This window comes from Hylaeus volcanicus, chromosome 8 (genome assembly GCF_026283585.1).
Source record: "Hylaeus volcanicus isolate JK05 chromosome 8, UHH_iyHylVolc1.0_haploid, whole genome shotgun sequence".
NCBI classification, from domain to species: Eukaryota; Metazoa; Arthropoda; class Insecta; order Hymenoptera; family Colletidae; genus Hylaeus; species Hylaeus volcanicus.
In genome coordinates, this window is record NC_071983.1 from 6404741 (window position 1) to 6427324 (window position 22584).

The following is a 22584-nucleotide window of genomic DNA, read 5'->3' on the forward strand; positions in this document are numbered from 1 at the left end:
AATAACATTACAATAATTGTAGAATATATTCAACATACGTTATAATATGTAATATTATATATAATATTATATTATAATGTATTATAATTTTATAACATTATTTATAATTATAATATTATATATAACATTATATATACATACATTGTATATATACATTATTTATAATTATAATATTATATATATATATATATATATTATAATATGTTGAATATGTTGTACGTCTTAGGTGCATAAAATTCGCAGTGTACTTATGGGAAAGAAATTCTCTGAAAGTTCCGTAATTTTTATGGCTCGAGACCAGACGTCCCTTTAATCTCTTCAGGCGTCGATAGCCGATGAATAATTCCCGAGTCTCGTACCTCCAGCACTAGACCCGAGATCTCCGAGTTTAACGTTCACTCGAACCGGCGCATCTAAATTTCATCGCGTCTACCGCATTGTTGGACAGAGGAATTAATTTTGGTTTCGATGAACCGTCGCGTTCCTCGTGCCAACCACCCCTTGACACTGAACTCTCGAATCGCGTCGAAAGTACAAGATCAAAACGCGTCTACCTTCGTTAACCCTTCTCCGATTTTTTGTGTACGGTAGAGTCTCGTTTACGTAGACAAAACCATGCTGAAGCATGGTAGTTGAGCCTAGTTACTCTCTAGTTATCCGTAGCTAGGCCTAGTTACCCTTTAGCTTTTCGTAACCGAGCTTAGAATCGAGTTAGTGGACCTCTGTCGTTTCAATTACTATCGAAACTACCTTGTCATTCGACATAGGAGTGTAGCATTTGGCAATTCTTCTCTCAATCGTAACCTCCTGCGACAGTATTTCATTTCGTTCCCCATAAATTTTCCAGTCGTCGCAATTCACGATACATTGAACCGAATCAAATTACAATTAAACGGAAACCAGACGCAATTAAAACAATTTTCAATTTTCCCCGGAAAGTGTTAATGTCGCATATAGATTCGGCTTTGGGGAGAGGTTAATTGCTCCACTGCTGGGTAAACAATTGCACCCCGGGGGTAAATAATAGCTCGCGCTGGTTCCCATCAGAACAATCTCCGAAGTAGACGGAGCTCGCAGTAACGCAAACTTCAAGAATCAAATTTCTGAAAGCCACCAGGGCGCCTCAAAGGCTTCGGGGGAACGCTTACCGACCCAGTTTATGTTCGCGTCAATTCATACCCGCGTTATAAACGTCAGTTTACGTTCGACTTGCGTCGAATGGCGTCTTCAACGTGTTGCAGACGTCGAACTGTAAAATCTCGCGAGTAATGCACGTTTCGGCGGTTTCGGAGAACGCGTTATTAAACAAATACTGGACGGACTCGACTGGAAACGAACGCGTCCGATCGAAAGAAGAAAAAGAATTTAAAAAGAAGCTGTGGGATTATTTATCATGGGGATTCGGATCCCTATGGCGGCGAGTCGAGCACCGTCACGCAGCGTTTTGTTTAGACATGGACGCGCCCGGTCCTGAGAGTTGGTTTTGGAATGAAGGAGAGCAACGAAGAGTGAATCAAGTTAAAAAAGCATGTGCGTGGCATTAATGATGTCTTAATATACTAATCAATTGTTAAATATATTAATCACAAAAAGTGTCCAAATTTGTTCCACCACGCTTAGAGCGTGACTCGCTGCCGAGGAATCGACAGTCAGTCGAGCGACGACGTGTAGTCGAGAAACATTAAAGAATTAAAATAGACACTGTGAGCTCCTCTATTCGGCTTTGTCGTTTTCCCATCCCTATCCCCACGTAACGAATAATTCCAGAACGGACGACTAACAATAATTATTTCCTCCTACGCGATAATACCAAGTCACCCCAAAAAAATGTGGTACCAGCAAGTTCACTAATAATCGCAAAAATTCCCAGTACGATGAATCGCCTACTTCCTCTTGAAAAACAAAATCTCAAACTTCCGGGCACCGACAGAATAACCTCTCGAAAATCGACAAGCTTCGACAGAAGAGTCGCGAAAGTTTTTCAGGCAATTTCTGGGAGGTTGGAGGGGGTCGAAATTACGCCCGGGATCCGCGAAACACTCGAACTCCTCTCGAGACGCGACTTTGTATTGGTTAACGAGCGAAGAACCGAGCGCAAATGGAAATTTTCGAGATCGAGCTGGCGAAGTTCTCCGTCGGGTCGCGGCCAGCAGCCGAACTCCACTCGAACCCTCGATGAAAACGGATTGCCCGAGGCTTGGTTCGACGTCAAAGAACGACGACGACGCCGGCACAGACCCTTTCGGTCGCAAGAAGAGAGCCCGTCGCGCGAAAGGGAACTTTTAATTTGCGTTTCCGCGTCGAGCGATCCGATTCGCGACGACGGGAACGAGTGGCCGATTACTGACAGAGATTATTGCAACTGTTATTAGAAAGGGTATTAGAAATTACGTAGGGGTCTACTGAGCTTTGCAGCTAAAATTAACAACATGTTTCGTTCGAAGGGGGTAAGGAGGAAAGAATTGTCTCAAGCTCCTATTTTTGTTGAGATTTCAAAGCCGTTGTTAAAAAAGTAAACGTCAGCTGTTAGAATTGTTCAAATAATGAATACGTTGATATTTTTAAAAATGTAATGTGGACAATTAGGCTTCCAAGGGTTCAAGGCTTCCAAGTTTAGCATTCGTGGCAATAGAATAGTGAGAAAGCATCTCGAGCTGCTGGTAAATACCAGAAAGAAAGGCCTCGAGTGCAAAGGGTCGACCATTTTCCAGGGTCCCTTTGATGTCTCCGCGGTTCGAAACTTTTCGAAACTTGGCGACGAGGTTCCTCGTGTGTCCGACGCAGTGAACTGAAGCTTCGATTCGACGAGGAGTCCTTGGAACAGCGAAGCCGCTGCATACGAGGCAATTCGCGCATGCAAAACGGCCAGAACGAACTATGCCTGCAGCTTTACGACCCGCTGACTAACCGGGACTGGTTAATTGACCGGTCGGGCCGCGGACAAAGCGACCTCGTCGTCCGGAACCGCGACATTGTTCGAAACTCTTCACGCACGGTTCAACCGTGCCCGAAACGCAGTCTCCGCCAGGTTAATTAGATACCATCGTCGTCGCGAACTGTTCTCGGGATCGTATCACCGCGACAACGAGCGATTGCTTCGCGGTAACAACACGCAAACTGTTCCGCGTGGTTAGGTTTACGAGGGAAACGTTGGCCGAAGAATTTGCAAAGTGGAAAGTGAAGAATTTGAACGAGAGGTGGATAGAATTTGGGTGGACGCAATTTAGAGGTCCATAGAGGAGATCAGACGTGTCACAACCCCCTATCCAGGGCTTCGGAAAAGCTGGAATCTTAGACACAAGTATTCAGAATCTAACACGATCGGTACCTCTCGTTCAGAGGGAATGCTAGGCTTCGCGAAAGCTGAAATCTCTGATCTCGTCTCTTAGAATCAAACGCTACTCGATAGCTCCCATTCAGAGGGAGTAGGCCTTACAAGGGTTTGCGAAATCTGAAATCTGATCCCAGCCCTCAGAATCCAACAGAATCGATGGGATTTCCTTTTGGGTGGAAGCGTGAGAAGCTGCAGATGGCGAAAGGAGTGGATCTGGAACATGGAGGACGTTTTAGTGAAACCTGAAGAGCCGAAGGACCGATGAAGGTTCCAGAGTTGTTATTGAAAAGGGATATTCCACTCGAGGTGACAAGAGTCCGGAGCCCCTAACAAGGCGAGTGCCTCTCGTCGGGAATTCGTCCGTCTACTAAATTGAATTAACGAACGGAATTACTTTAATTAGTGTGGCTAATTAGGCAGCTTTATGGGCCGCGGTAATTGCCGCGCCGTAGACGAGTTATCGCGGCTGTTATATCGGTCTGGCCCGGATAAATCTGAATTGTTCGCGCACGAGAACGTTTTCGGTTGGCTCGAGCGTGTCGGGAATAAAGGCGGAAACGGAGGATTTGTTTCGCCATCGATGGCCCCGCCGCATAGAGAACGCGCTGCGTTGGGAAGAACGCGCGGCGATCGGGCTCGAACACTGTGAAATATAAATCGACGTGGCAACGAGGAATTCCTTTGCATCGCCAGCGTGGATCGTCCTTTGAGGATTAGTCCAGCCTGTCGGAATCGCTGCTTGGTAACGGAATTCGAAACGAAATATAGGGGGAACAACGGCTCCTTCATTTTTACCACTGTAGCATGCTGGACCTTTCGTTCTGGATTAGGTCTGTCGCGTCTGTTTCCATAAGCGATTGATATGAATTGATGGGAAATGAGAAAGACTGCGCTTCGCTTTCGAGATAATTTTATTAGCCTGCGCTTCTACAGGCTACATACGAAGCAGCTCAAACGTACTCCTAACAAAGAAATACGAGTCCCTAATTAAAGGTACACCATCGCTCAAGTAGAAACGTTAATAAATAAATCCTTAATATAATATAATAAAATGTTCCAGATATGCTCTAAAAAGTCACCGATCCCAGAATCTTCCAGAACGAAGCTCCACTCTGGAACCTCCGCAAACACTTTCCTCAGCCAGATCAAACTTTCCCCTAACGTCGTTAGGCCTCCAGTTTTCGATCTCTACGTGCCTGGAATCATCGAGGCCAAGTCTACCGGGGCGTGACCCAGCGCCACGTGTCTCACATCCAAAGGAAATCAACGATCCTGGTTCTCCGTTGCTCCAGGGACTTTCGGTCGGAGTTCCTGAGGAGGCGTGGCCACCGAAGGACAAGTAGTAGCATCATTTGGACTAGCGACGACGTGAAAAATCACTGTTAGTTAAATTTATAAACAAATTTATAAATGACTGTTAGTGATTTTTCACGGTGATCGCACAATCACGATCGCAGTCGTGATTAAATCTTCGATCACGACCGTGTAATCCGGAAGATGGCGTTTCAGAAGCGGTTCATATTAATTGTATCGTTTGTGTCTCGCTGTCTCGCGGAAATTCAAGAAACTACTAACGAGTGAAATTTAAATTGTATTAAAATTATATTAACCTTGCTTTTAGACCATATTATAATACATATATAATTTAAGAACAACATAATTCGTGAAAAGTGAAAAGAATGTTCTCTACCAATCAGAAACGAGTCACTGTGAAAAATCATCGTGATTGTGAGAATGAACGTGATTGAATCACGAGTGATTCAAAAGTAGCAGTTCACGTCATCTCTAGTCTGGACACGACGACGAAGTGACCCGTCGTCTGTCGTTTCGGTAAACCGATTCGAGTAGCCAATCAGCGTCTCGTGACCTCAGTTATACAAGGTCGAGTTTCGCCACTACATCCACCGGAAGACTCCTCGTTCCTCTTTTCGCGAAAGCCTGTTCGAGCAACCTGTGTCCTTCGAGTGGCATTCGAGGTTCCTACTTCGACCGGGGCTCTGGACTATTCTCTAGGCGCTTGTTAGGTAAGAATATCCTCTTGAATGGATTTGGGACAAGGTGGTGGCCCTTCATAGGCTTGTTACCGAGGAGGCATCCTGGTCCAGGAGGACCATGCTTGTAGAATTTTCGCAATGGAGTGTACTCGAAAGATGTCTGTTTAAGGGGAAGTACAAGTGTGGTGGCACCTCCGCTCCTCACCTCCAGAGGGAAACTCGCGGATCGCGTTTTCCACAAGCACTTAGTCCCGCCTAACTTTCCTATACAAGCCTTTCCCGACCGAACTTCAAATATCCCGGTGTCTAAGGCACTAGCAGGCCCAGGACGAAACTCCTCTACAGGCATTCAACCCCCACACAAGGTTTCGGAAAAACTTGGAATCTTAGACACAAGTATTTAGAATCTAACACGATCGGTATCTCTCGTTCAGAGGGAACGCTAGGCTTCGCGAAGACCGAAATCTCTGATCTCGTCTCTTAGTAGAATCAAACGCGACTCGGTAGCTCTCATTCAGAGGGACTAGGTCTTACTAGACTCTGCAAAATCAGAAATCTGATCCCAGCCCTCAGAATCAACCACGAACGGTAAGATTTCCTCCCAGAGACTATTATATTAGGTCTGGGTTAGAAAGTAATCTCGTTTTTGGAATTTTAAATACTTGTCTATCGCTCATCAGGTCATTGATTTTGATCGATTTGGCATTGAAAATTCGCACACTAGATGACAAGAGGCTGACAACGAGGGCGATTACATAATTAATTAAAAATAGAAATTTATCAAAAATTTGTTTGGATTTAATGTAAAAGAAACGACATTACTTTCCAGTCTACCTAATACTTCCTTCTTTCAGCTACACGGTATATCGCATTGATCTCGAGCCAATCTCGGCACACAAGGCAAATAGAAGTAACTGCAGAAGCGACTCACGATGGCCTGTTGGTCCACTCCGTTCGGTGGCGGTGGCGGACTAAAACTGGCGGCTGTCGGTGCACCAGGGGCCGTTTGGTGAGGAGCACCTGTCGGCTGCGGCACCTGGGGCCCGCTGGGAGGCGGTTGCTGGGGCGCGCCGGTGTTTTCTTCTTTGACCGGGACTGGAGGCGGTGGTTTCACTTCACCGGCTGCTCCAGCCGCCCCGACGACGCCCGCGACGCCGTTCACCGGCGGAGGGAAGACACCCCCACCGTAGGGCGCAGCCATTCCTGTCTGCACCATGTGCTGCAAGTAGAAAAAGAATTCTGTTTAGTCGAAGTAGCTAAGTATACTCGAGTGCCGAGACTCCGAGTAGCCGTCGGCGAGGATCTCCGGGTGTAAGTGTCCAAAGTATCGAGCCCGTTAGCTCCCGAATCGCGCGGATATTCGGAGCAGCCAGATGCCGGAGCGTCTGGATATCGAAATTCGTATGTACCGCGGGGTACCTAGGCGTCGGATCGGCCGCGCAAGAAGCACGGACCGAGCTTTAAATAGCTCTGACCCGGCATCGAACGCGAGCAAAATTCAAATAAATATTCCATCGCAGCCCCGACCAAACAACGCAGGCTTTATTTTTGCATTTTAAATGCGACGGTTGGACGAGACGATGATTTGTGCCCGCATGCATTCCTCGCGAATGCGAAAGGTAAATAGGCTCGATGGCTTGTATTAAAAGTGGATGCCGCGCGGACAAGCCGCAAATCATCTCGCGTGTCGCACGCGCGGCGATTAGCGACATGCTAGGAAAACCAACCCCTCTCCCCTTGAAGCTTGGTTCGATAAAAGAAAAACTCGCGGATGGAGAAAGCATCCGTAGGCGGAAAAGTGTATCGTCTCGACGAGGGAAGCCTAATCCCGCTATTTCGCGATCGATGGACGGTACTTTTCGATCCCCGCCGACGAAATATCGATCAGCGACCCAGTTTCGCTTCTGAAATTAATTATTGCCAAGCAGATGGCGTCCTATATGAGAGGATGTGCAGCAATCAGTTGAAAGCTCCATTCGGAGATTATTTGCGCCGGCATAAATTGCGTGTACGTCGGCCGAGTGAAGTTTCATGGATGTTTTCGTTCGCGAAATTATTATCCGGGTAAGATAGATCATTGTCAGCGTCAACAACGCGCTAGGCGCTTCGCGCATTTTCATACGTATGCATCATTAATCCCTACGAATGATTACGGGTCTGTACGTCCAGACTGCTCCCTGGTTGATATACTATGAATTATGGCAGGCCAGTCTTGATATTCAAGTTCTACTCGTCGATAGTGTTTCTGTTAAATCAAACCTTTTTTCCTACCAACGAGTCAGTGCAAGTTTAACTACGAATGCTCTTAGGTACCTGAAGAGTACATGACGAAGGTGAAGAGATGAGTCTTCAGGGGTACCAGAAGTATGATTAACTTAGAGAATAGCGGTACGTTATAGACGTAATTTAATTCCTACGTTCTCAATGTCTAAGAACCCCTGATACATAATTCTTTACGTTCTTAACGCCTAGATGCTCAAATATCCAATTAATTCTGAAGACTCATCTTTCAATGTATCCACCAGTTTTGTTCGCACCGCCTTTTACAATCCTCAATTTTACAACTGATGCTCCTCAGAATCTCAACACCTGTATACCTAACGCTTAAGTGGCCAAATCTCCAAAAACAAAAGCCCAAATTATAGTCTCAACCCCTAATCGAGCCTCTCGAGCCTTTATCTTGCAGCAATATTTTACAGCTACCATAATCCAACTCCTCATGGTGTCAACACCTGTACAGCCGACGCCTAGGTGGCCAGATCTCCGCCAACAAAACCCCGAATTCATTTTCACCCCCAACGACTCGCCATCCCTCACTCCGTTCACTTCCTCAAGCAATTCCCCTGTTTTGCAACGCGACCTCGTCCTGCCCCGTCCTCCTGAAGGACAATTTCTCTAAGGAAGATCGATGTGTCCCCAGGAATCCCGAGAGAGAAGAAAAGCGCCACGAATGCAGATCCGAGGAGCGGTCTCGAGGCAGCCAGCCCTTAAAGTCAGCAAATGGAGCCGATTTCTCCTCAACCGCAACAGAAACAACCGCGACGGGCATAACTCCCGCGGGACAGCTTACGGATTGTACGTCCGGTCGTCTTTCGAGATTGCCCTGGATATACACCTGACCTTACGCGAGCCGGAGGAACGCGAAGTTCGCGGGGACCATTTGTTACCCTCTCGGCCGTGCCATTTTTCCCGAAAACTCAATCCCGCGGAGCTGCACCGTTCGAGGAAACATCCGTTATTTAGAGGTCGATACGGAGAATCTGCTGAAAGTTTCAAGGGTGGATATCGAGTCCCGAGTACCGCGAGCGAAAAAATTGATCCGAGAGGTGGGCGAGCTGATAATATTTAGAGTTTACTATTTTTATCGACGTTTATGTAGAGCCTAGTTTACATTGAACGGACAATTTCGTTATATTTAGTTTGAGATCAGAGGTACTCGAATTATTTGGAGCATGCGAAAATTGTGAACAATGCGGATTACTTTGAAAGTGATTAAATAGAAATCAGTGACTAAGTGAGTTATTTGTAATATGCTTGATTAAGTATGCATATATTTCCGTACAGTGTACAGGTATAATCTTGACTGGAAATAAGTACAGAGTAGACTTAATATTATTCCAGAAAACATGTGCATGAATATATATATATATGATAGTTCTTCGTAAAGAAATGCACGTCTTTTAGAGCGAGCGAGTTCAGAGTTCATTAAGTATGCATATATTTCCAGACAGTGTGCAATTATAATCTCGACTAGGAATAAGTACAGAGTAGACTAAATATTATTCCAGAAAGCATGTGCATGTATATATGTACATGTTTGTATTAAGTAAAATAGTCAGTCTTACAAATACTATCCAAAGTAAACCTCTTAAACAATGAACTTGTTTTATTTAACTCATCTTGCAACTTTTTCAACAAGGTATCACGTCCTCGTTAATCGAGTACGACGTGAAACGTGTTCCTGATCTCCATCATCCCAAAGGTGACGTAAACATCGGAGTAGAGCTTTAACGGAGGTGAACGTTACTAGTCGCCAACGTTTGAGGAAGACTTCGATTCTCGGAAACCCCGTTTAACCTGCTTCTTATCCCTCTGTTTCGCGCGTAATAACCATAAGACCCTGCCAACTACGTCGCCACGGTCTGCTGCTCCCGTAGGGGAAGCTCTGAATGGCCTCCTTGTGCAACCTACGCGGATGGTTCCTCCAATCTCTCGGCCGCAAAAAGCCGGACAACGGGGAATCGTTGAGCCGCTTATTAGGAGCCGGGTGCAATTTTTCCTCGAGATACCAGGAACACAACGAGAAACAATGCGCTCCAGCAAACAGCGGTGGAAAATCCAGGCCAATTTCGCGCGATGCTGCTCGTATCACGCTGATAACCGCGGATGTTCCCACGAGAAATTCTCAACCGATTTCCGGCGTCTTGGATCTCGATTAAGAAGGCCCGTTCGGAAGGTCCATTGTCAAGGTTTATTACCATTTCGTGTAGTCTGAGGTTGTAGAAAGTAAAGTCTAGGATCCCGATGCTTGGTGGTTTACACCATGTTCTCCGATTTTTGCAGCAATGTTGCCACAAATTAAAAAGCCACAAGGCTAAAACCTATCAAGTTCTTAGAACCGTGGATACAACTCGACAAAAAGTTCCTTCTTTGTGGTCGCCGCGGATCGGTGCAATTAAATCCAAGGACGGTCGCGTTATTAAAATCGGAGGCTAAATTGCCAGGTTCCTGAGGAGTCCTTCCATTATTCCTCCGGAAGAACAATAGAGGGTTTGCCATGAAAGTGGGTTAACCCGGTGACACACAACCGCGCGTGGGTAATTAGGTCGTGGGAATCGCATCCACCCCCATTATTCTGTCTTCTACGCGCATGGAACTACTCTTTCGTGAGATAAGAACGCGTGAAAAGAGTGGAGGCGATTCTTCGCTGGCGATCCCCGTTCGTTCATCGCGACTCTTTCAACAGCCGGATCTCCTCGGGTCTTCATTCTTCGAGTCTTTCCGTCTAGGGAGCTTCCCTTTCGACGCCATTGTCTTCCCCCTTTTTTCCCTTAGGCGTGACGCTCTTCAGTATTCTTTTTTATTTCTCTTCGTTCAGCTCGTTAGACCCTTTTCGACCATGTTTGGATCTACTCGGGATGGAAAATTACTCGGGATGGAAAATTACTCGAGACGCGGTGCTTTCAAGCTAAAGGACGAGTGAGGATGGATAGTCATATGTGAAGGTGATTCTGAGAAGTTTGATTCCTAGATATATGGTCTTTGAAGCTTGGATGGTCTCTCTAGTCACGTGTAAGTGACTTTGCCCTACAAACTGGTTCCTTACAAAACTTTGACCTCCCTTTAAAGTCTCGAACACTTAGAGTCTGTATCCACTAAGAACCCCCAGTCATATATACACATAGTACTCCAATTACAGAAGCCTATCTAGCAGTGTTAATTCACAAATTCTCATCAGCAGCATCTACATTGGTTTACTCTGCGTGCCACGAAGCGTTATCGACCGCGGGATAATGCAGGAAGGACCCTTACCATTCGAGCTTGGACCATCTCTGCCAGATCTGGCAGTAGATTGGTCGGACGCTGGGGGGACTGTCTAACGCCAGGGAAAATCTCTATGTGAAAGGGGCAGAGAGACACCCGCATGGCCACTGTATTGACGTACGTAGCTGACGCTGTTGTGACGCAATAGAAACGCGATACTAAAACGCGATGACGTAACAGGGTGCAATATCGGCACCGTCTTCCGCAGGGTATAAGTTGCTTGTTTTGCCATCGATGTGGATCGCATCATCGTGCCGTTGTACGCGGTTTTCCTGTGCGTCTTGAATCACTACTTTCACTGCTTTACAGCAGTAGCAGGTAATATGCTTTATGTCCTTCCATTGAAGGAGTACAATGATCGTTGGTATGCCTCTGCGTGCTTGGACACGCCTTCTTCTAACGTCCCATGCCGAGTTGTTCACGGTGAACGAGCACCAGCCGACACCAAGCGATGAAACACCATGTTCGCTCTTACTTCTTCAAATAATGACGCGGTAAAATACATGTGCTGGTAAGTGACTGCTTAGGTAGCTCTCGTAGAGTCTGGAATTAAAGTCTGCGACATGTACACGGTAAGTGTTGCCTGGAGGATGGCTGCTGATGTGAGGTACTCAGGTTTGATATAATTATAGTTATAAATTTACCTTTCAATTACCCTTCATTGCCTAACACATTGCCCTTTAACTTCCTTTTGTTCATGACACATTCCCCTGAATTTTCTTTCATTTCCTGGTACATTTTCCATTAATTTCTCTTCATTCTCTCTGCTTTCGTTCGCCACCTCCATACCTCTCATCAGATCCAGATACTAAGTGTAAATTTCCGGCCAGAAAATAACTCGCGGTATCAGGAGAACATGATACGAGAAGAGGTGGCACGAGGAATCTTTGATACGTATCGAATTTTGGGAAAAATTTTACTCCTGGTGTCAGGAGAACACGACTCGGGGCAACCTCCTCCAGGGTTGGTGAACGCACGTAGGGGACGTTTAGCCGGGGTGATCTCTGTTGTCATAGCTCACCTAGCGTTATTAGCGCCGCGGTTTGGGAGTTTGTCATAGTGTCGTGCTAATTAACGGTCAAATATTTAAACGGGGATCGAAGGGGCTGCTGGTTACGTCGTAGGCAATAAATTATCGCGTTGCCTCGTGGGAGAGTACATTTGTTTGAAAGACATTGTTGAAAGTTTGCAGTCTGGAAATAAAGCAGAATGACATGTTTTTAATTATTTGAGCGAGTTGGCTTGCTTGCATTGACGTTCGAATGGGTTTATTTGGGTCACGTTAACGCGAACAAAAGGTTAGTTCTTTGTGAATTTCGTTCCATGCTTTGATAAATAATTTTGGACGGGAAATAGAGGATGGTGCTTTTGCACTTGCTTGGTAAGGTTTCCTAACTCGAACCGCGGTCTCCTACTGCATTTGGTTCACTTTATACAACGCTAATACGAACAACAATAGAGATAAACTCTCTGTGATATTCTCCTCCATGAATGCTACCTGATTAGGAAGAGGAATATGTTCGCACCTGTTTGGCGAGGTTTGAATCGCGACGATTCATCCACGGTTCTCTGTCTCGGCTCGCCGTTATTAGCGTCGCGTTTTATTTGCGCTGATGCGCGGTCTTGTAATAGCTCTATTACCATCCGACACAGATAACGTTAATAGAAGCAACGCGAGTGACAAGTCATCGCCGCTTTGAATTGCAATTACGGTACGTAGCGCGGTCGCTCGAGAGAAAGAAGCGTTAATTGCACGACAATGCCTGTCTGCGGGACACCTGTATCGTTTTCACCGTTCGGAATCGTGATTCTTCAGGAATTCAAAAGAACTCGAAGACAAAAAAAAGAAATGAAAACTTTCCGTCGCGTGTCTCTGAATTGCTACGTGTTGCAAGGTCGCGCCGACCGTCCAACGTCTTCAGACGTCGGGGGTGGATTCAATATCCCGGATCACGGGTTTTGCGCGACGTTTAATTGCTGAAACACGGTGTAAGTAACAAGTCACCGGACCCATTAAACGGGTCGTTAGATGGAAATTTAGCGCGTGCTTGTAATGCTAATTTATTAATGCCCGCGGAACGGGCTGCCGCCGCGGAAAGGGAAATTTATTCCGCCAGCTAGGACCTTCGTCTGTCGACGGACTAACGGCACATGCAAATTCGACATACGATCTGCGCAGACTATAAACCCCGGGGGTTGGAAGGCACGTCGATCGTGGTCAATAATGCCGATACTGCGTCTGCGACTCCAATGTCGTGTCGAATGTACTGTTGGGGAGGTGGAAGAACGAGCCTAGGAACGAACGTGGTCCTATTGTCACCTAGTATGATTTGCTTTGTCGCTATTACTCCAAGGTTGCGATTCGAGGTTGGGTCAGGTGTTCGAATGTACTGTTAGGAAAGCGGAAGAACGAATCCGAAAGGAATATGGTTTTACTATGCTTTGTTCCGTAGCTGCTACTCCAAAGATGCGATTCGAGGTCGTCCCAAGAACCGAATGTACCGTTAGCCACGCGAAAGAAAGAACCTAGGAGGAATGTGGTCCTATCGTGGTGTACTATGTTTCGTTCTGTCGCTGCTACTCGAAGGCTGCGACACTGAAACGTCTGAAATCCGTCACGGATATTCCGGCCCGGTGCTTTCGATGTTTAGACGACAGCAAAGCGACCGGGTCGCCAAGAATAAACCTGGAATCAATAGCGGACGACCCCGGGGGAGACGGAGACGGGAAGAGCCAGAAAGGGACAGCCAGAGGGTGGAGACACGAAACCGGGGGAGGTCAGGGCGGAGATAGAACAAGCATCATAGAAAGATACCTAAGCCGCTTATTGTCTGAGCCGCTGAATCTGCAGACGTAAACTAGTACGCAATTATAAGCGCAATATGCCCCTAGGAGGAAGCGTACGCCGAGCATGGGGATGTAACTGCTAATGCGTACATCCATGGAGCGAAGCGTTTAGATATCGCGCTGGATCGGGATGATCTCCGAAATAAGTTCTGGATGGGGCACGTAACAAAGTGATCTTTGATTATCTGCATGGTGGAAGGTGGAAAGTGCGCAAAGGATGAGAAATACGATGCAATGAGCTTTAAGGTGTGTGCATGTAGGATGTTCACGATGGGATGCATCGTGTATCCCTGGAAATAAATGTTTAGATATCATGATGGACATACGCAGCAAAGTGATCTCTGATTATTCGCAGGGCGGAGGGTATAAGGTAGGAAGTGTCCCGATGGTGAGAAATTTGATGCAAGAACCTTTGAGGAATCTGTATGTGTAATGTTCACGATGGGATGCTTTGTGCATCGTTGGATATAAATATCCATGCTCCACATAGACAGCAAAGTGATCCTTGCGAATGGTTGATCCTGGCGAAAGTCTGAAAGTGTCGAAACGTTGAGGAATCTGATACAACGAGCTACGAGGAACATTCACTTACGATGTTCGCAGAGGTCTATCACTTCGCATCGCAGAAGACGGAATTGAAAATAATGACGCGGAGAGGAAGTGGCTCGTCTTCGATCTACCCGAGGGTAAACGTAATTCTTCCGGTGTGCGATCGCTGGCGATCCTATCGGTGATTCCTCGACGAGCGACTTTTATTAGACAGCGAAATAAATTACAGCCGGCGGGTGAAGAGCTTAATGATTGCAACGAGCTGCAATTCCGTCATATTACTCGATACGACGCGAGCGGCCAGTGGGAACGGGAATTCGCCGTGCGTGTCGCGGGGGCGACGAAATCGCCATTATTTAACAATTCGTGACCGTTTGCTTCAATCTCGGCCCCACTGGCCTCGAAGGCTACCTCGTCGTTGCCGGTCAGGGCTCTGGGAGCAATCGACCACGATAACGACCAAATTTTGGGACTCGCTTGTAATCAGAGGGTGAGTTTCGATCAGCCATTTTCTGTTGGAAGGTGAATAATATTTCTAGATCCTAATGCTCTCCTTCCTCGTACAATTTCGCGAGGAAAGTTACATTTTATCTGTTGCATGTACAACAAATTTGAATGACTTTAATAAAAATAATAAACGCAACCGTGTTTACCTTTTCTTTCGTTCTTACGAATATTTCATATCAAATCCCACATAGTAACATCATCAAAAGCTATTTCTAACGATTTCAAAGACTATCTTTACAACGAAATAACAATTTAAATGACTTTAATCAAAGTAATAAACGCAACCGTGTTTACCTTTTCTTTCGTTCTTACGAATATTTCATATCGAATCCCATAGAGTAACATCGCCAAAAGCTACTTCTAACAATCTCGAAGACTATCTTTAAACATCACTCGGGATTGATTCTACGGACCCCACAGCGCGATTAGTAATTTTCCTCACTTAAAAATGAAAATGACTCGCATCCAAGGCCTCCATACTTACGCAGCAACGAATAAAGTTTCCGCTAACCCGCTCTCAAGACAACCTCCGAACGTTCCCTCGATTTTCTACCATCGTTCGAAGTCCTAAACGCGAAAAAAAGGAACAGCATCGATAATTGGTACATTTGCCCCCGTCCCCTCTGCCGAATGGAAGGAAAATCGTCCAATTTCGATGGATCTGAAATTCCGGTCGCGATTCAAGCCAATTTGTTTCCGCGGAGCGCGCCTCGCGATCTCGACCGTTTCCATTCTCGTTCCCCTTCATCCTCTCCCCCCGTCCCACCGTTTCCTCCACGGTTCTATCTCCGTCTCTTCCTTGTTCACCGAGTTAAATACTCTAATTCGTATTAATGGATGGCCCGCTGCCAGTGGAACGTTTCTAAAGGGGCTCTTCCCAAGCCCCCGAGCCAGAATGGACGCGTTCGCAGAGTACGTTCACACCAATTGACCAGACCTTACCATCGACTGGTGCCCAGGCCTCGCTGGAGGATAGATAGGACATCCTCCTCGACTTTGGAGGCGGGTATCCTCGATTCGACGCGACCCATCGCGACTACGGAGGTCTCTGCGGTCTCGCTTCTCCTGGGAACTGCGGAAAACTGTATTTAACGCGGGAAGAGCCTGTGATCGATACCCCCCGGGAGAGACCGAAAACGGGTCATAAAGGAGCCCTGACCGCGAACACGTGGACTTAAGCTCCAAGACCCTCCGAACCGGTCTGTCCGACTCTAATTTCCGCTCCGACGATCCGAGAAACTTCCGACCGTTGAGCGCCTGGCGAACGGTTGATAACGTTGGAACGAGAGATTTCTACAAAATTGTAGAAATGGAGATGAAACAACTGTTACTGGGAGGGTTAATACATATATATTTCTGTGAGAGTGTTACCGATAAATTGCTGAGGTTCTTCCAATGAAAACAAGCCCAAACACGATCCCATTCGGAGCACTTTCTTATACCCGGTGGAACATTTTCACAAATTATTCGAATTACGCGTTACCGAAAGTAGTCCGAATGCTTTTGGTAAACGACCGAGGGTATTCGAAATTTACCTAGACTCTATGCTATTCCAGGAAGTTGAAATGCGATTGATTGTAGAGAGCTGTACAGCTGAGAAAAGAACGAGGAGTATTTAAGTAGTAGAAGATATTGCGCTGCTTGTTTCGAAGTAAATTAGTTGTTTCCTCTGCCTCTAATTTCTATCGCGATAATCCAGGAATTTCAAGTTCCGTTGCTCGAATAGAGCTGTTGGTGTCCAGCTGATGAAAGAACGAAGGATCTAGGAACTGCAGAGAAATTCCACTCCATTGTTTAAATTAAATTGCTCGCCAACGTGGAATATTCATCTAGCATCTCTGCCTCTAATTTCTACCTCTGATTCTCGGGCAATTTTAAGCATCGTTGTGCTACACAATTTACATGCTTTCAAAGTACTCAGCATTAAGTGAATAGTTAATAAGATGGAAAAGAAAAATAAGCTGCAAACAATGTAGAAACCGGGGGAAATAAATGACGAATAATCACTCGATGTACCTAATCACTTGAAAGGCTAATGTGCCTAATCTCTCTCAAGTTGTCGACGAGTGGAACATCGAAACATTTATTTGTTAACTTTGTCCTCTATTCTAGATCAATTCGGAAGACACGCGCGATGCGTCCCAGATTCTACAATCACCCTGTACATAGGATGAACCAATCAAGCTGCGTCACACGAGTAACAAGTGCACTCGTGGAGACCAGGAGCATTTGATACCACGAGACACCATGCGCAGGAAGCTTCACGTTTACAAGTGGAAGCGAGGAAAGCGAGATCAATGTTGGACTGCGACCTGGTCCGTTGAACGCATGATTACTTAATCGATAAGGAAGCTTAAAAGGATCCTTATCGTGTTCGTTTCAATTTCAAGATAAATTTGTAAACAACGAAAGTGTAACTCCACGTACATTCCTCGATGACAAATAAAACTGATGGTTCTTTAAAAATTCTCCACCAGTGTTTCTTATCGTATAATCCCTCTCCATCTTCTTAATTATACATGTATATCTGAGAGACTCCTACTTCGCCTACGACCCAAATACGTATCGACTCGACTTTCAATTACCAAAATAAAGAAACGATTAGTGCCTAATGTACCCGGGGCTCCGAAAAATCCCGGTAACGAAACATCTCCGACGAATTCGCTATCGACCAGTTTATTTATTTATTCCACGGTCTATTAGCCCCGAGTTCCCTTTCCCGGCACTGGTGGCCGCGGCCATTGCGTTCGTGGAACTCGGCCGCATGCCGGTCGAATCGCGGCGCGACCGATTGGCTCGCCTATGCGTGGGCATCCAGTAGCGACGCATGTGGCAACGACAAGTGAATTCAGCATGGGTCGCTCGTATTTCTCCTCTGGAACGTGACTTTATTTCTGTCCGAGGAAGGCCGCTTCCCTGGGCCGCGCGTGGTCGTGATCGTCATTCCAACAGGACGTATCGGTTCCGACACTTTTTGGAAAGAAAGCTCCGGTGGAGCCGGCCGTAACGGACGCCCGACAAACAATGCGCATCCGCCCGTGCGGCTTTTACGACAATGCGATAATACGTGGAACGAATATACACCTTTACCTTGGCGGTGAACTGGGTTCTGCTCGGCCAGAACGGTGCGATTGGTGCGGAGTGTAAGTTAGAACATGATTCCGATGGATACAGATTGATATTTCGATTCGTGTTTAATAGACGTGCATCGACTAAGCACGGATTCGAACCATCGTTATTGTTATCAATGGATTTGTGAGATTTTTCTGTTGAAAATGAGCCCGAGCACGACCTCATTCGGAGTACTTTTGATAACGCGCAATTCGAATAATTTGTAAAAATGTTTCACCGGGTATAAGTAAAGTACTCCGAATGAGGTCGTGTTTGGGCTCGTTTTCATCGGAAGAACCTCGCCAATTTATTGGTAACACTCTCACAAAACTATATTTATGAAAATGTTATTTTTACTACCAATTATTTAAATCTACTCCTATAACAAACAACATGCACCTACATTAAATAACGTCGAGAGACAGTAATGACCCCGACAGTGGTAAGAATATCGTTGTATCGAGAGCCGATTCTGTACACCTAACTCCCGAGAAATCCAGCTTCCGAAGAAGAATTAAGACACTGTTCGCATCAGAAGCGACGTACGCGGCTCGAAGATTGCTATTCCGATGCTCGAACAGTCTTTCCGTGTTCGTTAACGCGGTCTTTGGCATCGCGGAGACGAGGACGGCCGCTCGGGAGATTATTTTTTCATCGAACAGGAGCGAAGCTGCATATCCGTCAATGAGACGCGCATCGTATATTTATGAGGCTGCTATATCCATCTCCGTGGCTCGTCCAACGCGTTGGTTTCTTCGCGGGAGCGGAGCCGTTGCGTTGGAAATAACTAACATTAATCATTCTTACGTGTTCGCGAGTTAAGTTTCTTCCTGCCATTGCGGGGGCGACGCGAACCCCCCACGTAATTCGTATTCCACCCTACCGCGGTCCGTGGTCTATTTTTATTTTCGCTCCTCGAGGATCCTACGCGGAGTCCAAGATATTTCAAACTAGACGCTAAAATTACGAAAGAGAAACTGAGGGAACGAGGAAGCTTGTCCAATGGCTCGGGAGGATCTCGAGGCAATAAATTAACCGGTGCGAATTTTTCTAATTTTCTGGAGAATCTAAAGAAAACTTGTCCACTGTTTTCTTTCGTTGAATTTTGGTTGGTCCCTACGAGTGGTGTTGGTAAATCGTAGAGATCAAGTGAAGTCTCCGAGGTTCCAAGTACAAGTTCTACGCAGAAAATTATTTTCTGCGAGCTCGTACGAAATTCATCGAAGCTGCTTGCCCTATAAATAAGATGCTATCTTCTGGAAGTAAAGGTTTTGCTACTTATACTGCAAAGAACGCCAAGAACCTTGAATAATAAAATAGCAGCGACTTACGACGACTTGCAAATGAAACATTTTTATTTTAATTGTAGCATCCTTATTTTAACCGTTCCAGAAGCTTATAGGGATTCATCGGGTGGCAACCAGCTACTCACGGACACCTCCCAGCTATTTCTATTTTCCAGCGGGGTGCGGAGGCAATAACAGCCTCGCGACGAGCGGCGATAATCCTGGAATACGGACCCGAGGAGCTGAAATTATTTCGGCTCGTTTAACGGATTAACCTTATCGCGGCGAGGAGGAATTTTTCCTTGCGCGAGCTGCTTGGGAATTATTTATCGGAGCTCCTTTCGCGATCGAGCCCGTTCCTGTTAGCAGCGATAATTTAAACTTCCCTTGGTCCATGTTCGATTCTGTTTTACGACGGTTCTCTTTGTTTCATTTATTTTCCGCTGCTCCATTTTCTCTCTACTTATTCAGGTCTTTCTACGCTTTCTGCGCTCGATTTTCACCGCATTCCTCGGCTCTTTCGTTTTCTCTTTGCTACTTTATTCCTGGTTTTTATCTCGGACCCGTTGTATCCCTTCGACATTTCGTAATGACTTAAGGATCTTCTGTCTGATATAAACACTTTCTACCTCCTTTCCGCTCTTCATACGAAGAGTTTTGTGATTAAGAGATAACTCTTAACAAACCATTTAACCATGTTCGTGCTACGTATTCCCCTCGTTTGTTTCAATTTGACATGTAATAGGTAATATTTACCCTTCGCTCTGTCTATTTGCCGCACTACCCTGTGTCTTACTTTCTCGCTGCTCCTCCCACCGTGTTCCTTTCTACTCTATTTACTTTAGAGACAGCTTCTCTTTCGCCTCCTTCCTCTGTGTTTGCCAGTACCCGTCTCGCCACCTTCTCGCTGTCGCTGGGGTATCTCACGCAACGCGCAAGCTCATTCACGTCGTACCCAACCGTATCCTTCTCGACAGTCGGGCGCTCCAAAGAACGTCCTTATCTCCTGCAGACGGTATTGATTCCAGGCCACGCAGAATGGGCCAGAATTTGCTCGTACGACGGCAAAAATAATTTACTGATATCGAGGAAACCTCGACAAACATTGCAGAAGTATGAATGCGATAAAAACAAACATACATTCTATGTATATCTTTGCGAAAATATTATCGATAGATCGGTGAGGTTCTTCCAAAGAAAACGAGTCCAAACACGACCCCATTCGAACTACTTCGCTTATACACGGTGAGACATTTTTACGAATAACTTGATTCACGCGGTGTTAAATGTAGTCCGAACGAGGTCGTGTTTGGGCTCGTTTTCAACGAGAGGAGCTCACAAATTCGTTGGTAACGTTTCCACGAATTTACCGTGACAAATGTGCAAATTTTATTTATAAAATATCTCGCTCTTGCGCGAAATAGCTATCCACTATTTCTCTCCGCGCAGCTTCCTCCATCGAAATCGATTAATTACTTCTGTCGTGGTCGAAACGAATCCTGACCAACCGTGCCAAGCCGCGAAATGGACCAGCCGTACTTCTCTTTTCTCAGCCGCAACAGGAAATGAGGCCTCTGTCTCCCGGGGCGAACGATATAGAAACGAAAGATCGCGACACGCCAGGAAATTGAAAAATCTCGTTCCACCAGCTTCCGAAAACTCGAACGAAATTTTCCTTCCAGTCGAACGACGCTGCCCCAGTTTCTTTTATTTACCAGGTTCACCGTTCGAGTTCCATACGACTTTCCTCCGACGCGGAAAAGTCTTATCGATCGTTGTCGCCACAGAGTCTTCTTTGTTCGAACGGCGATTTGTATCTCGATGAATCAGAAGACGTAGATAAAGGTAAACCTCGACCGTCTTGCGCCTTTGCCACGGGCAGATGCAGCAGCAGGCGGTCTCGTTGCTCGCCAGGACGAGTTTCCCTTGGGCTTTTCACCGAGCGCACGAGAGGCTTGCGGAAAATTTGTGGGAAGAGAGGAAGAATCGTTTATAGGGACTATTGGATCGGAACCGGGAGCGGGAATCTCTCTTCTTTTGTCGAATAAAGTGATTCATCGAGGCACTCGACGTCTCTTTGTCTAATCCTCCAGCTTGGAATCGACGTCGAACGTGTCTGGGAGTAGAATAACGTTTCCATAGAGCGTAGGCCAATCCCGAATTTGCGCAATTCCTTGAATTATGTTGAGGAGTTTTCACTGGTGAATGGATTTTACTTTCCTTCTTCTCGAGAGCTAACCCAGATGTAACTCTGAATTTGTTCGACTCCTTAAAGTACATATATTGGCTGGTGAACGGATTTTCTTTCCTCTGTATACTTTGTCTTCATATAACGGAAACTAAGATTGCGTAGTACAAAACTTTGTAAACAAAGCAAAATATTCCATGTACATACTCCCGCTTCGACGATTGTAACTAGAATCTAAATGTTCTCCAAGAAGCTTGACAACTTTCAATTTTTAAAAATGGCCTCAGCTGTCCGCGAAAGCACAGAGAACTATTTGCCCCGAACGCGACGAACAGAACGGAGCGAAACTTGGAAAAGCGAAATGACCTGACGAAATGCCAGCGGTTCCTTTATTTCGTTCGCCTGGATTTTCAACGGGAAACGAATTCGATTAGCGATACCCCCAGCCTCCGTTTCCGACAAACGAACCAACCGACCAGCCAGAACTTTTAATTACTTGTTTGCGATATCCAGTCGAACAGCGCGAAACGCTCGAAGTCGAGTTTAATTTTCGGTGGACGTTCCGACCCCGGCGCCCGCTCTTTCTTCCGCTCGTCCTTTGTCCACTTGAGAGAGGGAGGGCACTTTTCTTTCTGGGCTCTTTTTCTTTTTTTTTTTTTTACACCGACGGGTTAACGAGAAAACTTTCGAGGCTTTGTCGAATATTCAGTGTTGCCGTGCGGACATAATAAACAACGTTGGCTTCTGGAGAACTTTCGGCGACGTTATCGAATTCGATAACAAGATACCCCGGCTCGCGACTGCGCTGATAACGCGTCGACTGTTATCGGTTGGACGTTTCGTTTCTTTAGGGTACGAGGAAGCGTCTTAAACTGTTGTTCGAGGAGGACATTGTATTTCGTGGAGGAAGAGTTGGGGGACATGGCCATTGTTCTGCGAATAATTGCAAATCTATATCGGACGATCGACTCTTTTTGAGATGGCGAGGCAATGTGAAAGAGGAGCTTTATTGTTTAGAATAGGTGGCAAGAGTTTAATATGATTCATCCCTTATCTGGTAGTAACTATGTAATGCTAATGGAACATCTGAGTGCAGTGAATTTGAGCAATGGAGTCCATGCGTGTGGAGCCCGATACTTGAGATCTCAAAGGGTGGAGTCCTTGCACGTGGACCTCATTACTTGAGATCTCAAAGCGTGGAGTCCTTGCGTGTGGACTTCGTTA

The 22584-nt window shown here is 46.0% G+C and overlaps 1 protein-coding gene and 1 long non-coding RNA gene across 2 annotated transcripts in view; one reads left to right on the plus strand and one right to left on the minus strand.

Moving 5' to 3' along the window:
* Positions 1 to 6450: 6450 nt before the first annotated feature.
* The window catches only part of LOC128880739 (uncharacterized), a 215688-nt gene continuing 199554 nt past the window's right edge, over positions 6451 to 22584 (minus strand). The window contains exon 16 of the mRNA XM_054131123.1: positions 6451 to 6547. The gene's annotated coding sequence lies outside the window, so the exon portion shown is untranslated. The remainder of the gene's footprint in view (positions 6548 to 22584) is intronic.
* On the plus strand, positions 14550 to 17218 carry LOC128880743 (uncharacterized). The gene is made up of 3 exons (XR_008457909.1): positions 14550 to 14758; positions 15628 to 16113; positions 16888 to 17218. It is a non-coding gene; the product is annotated as an uncharacterized LOC128880743 (long non-coding RNA).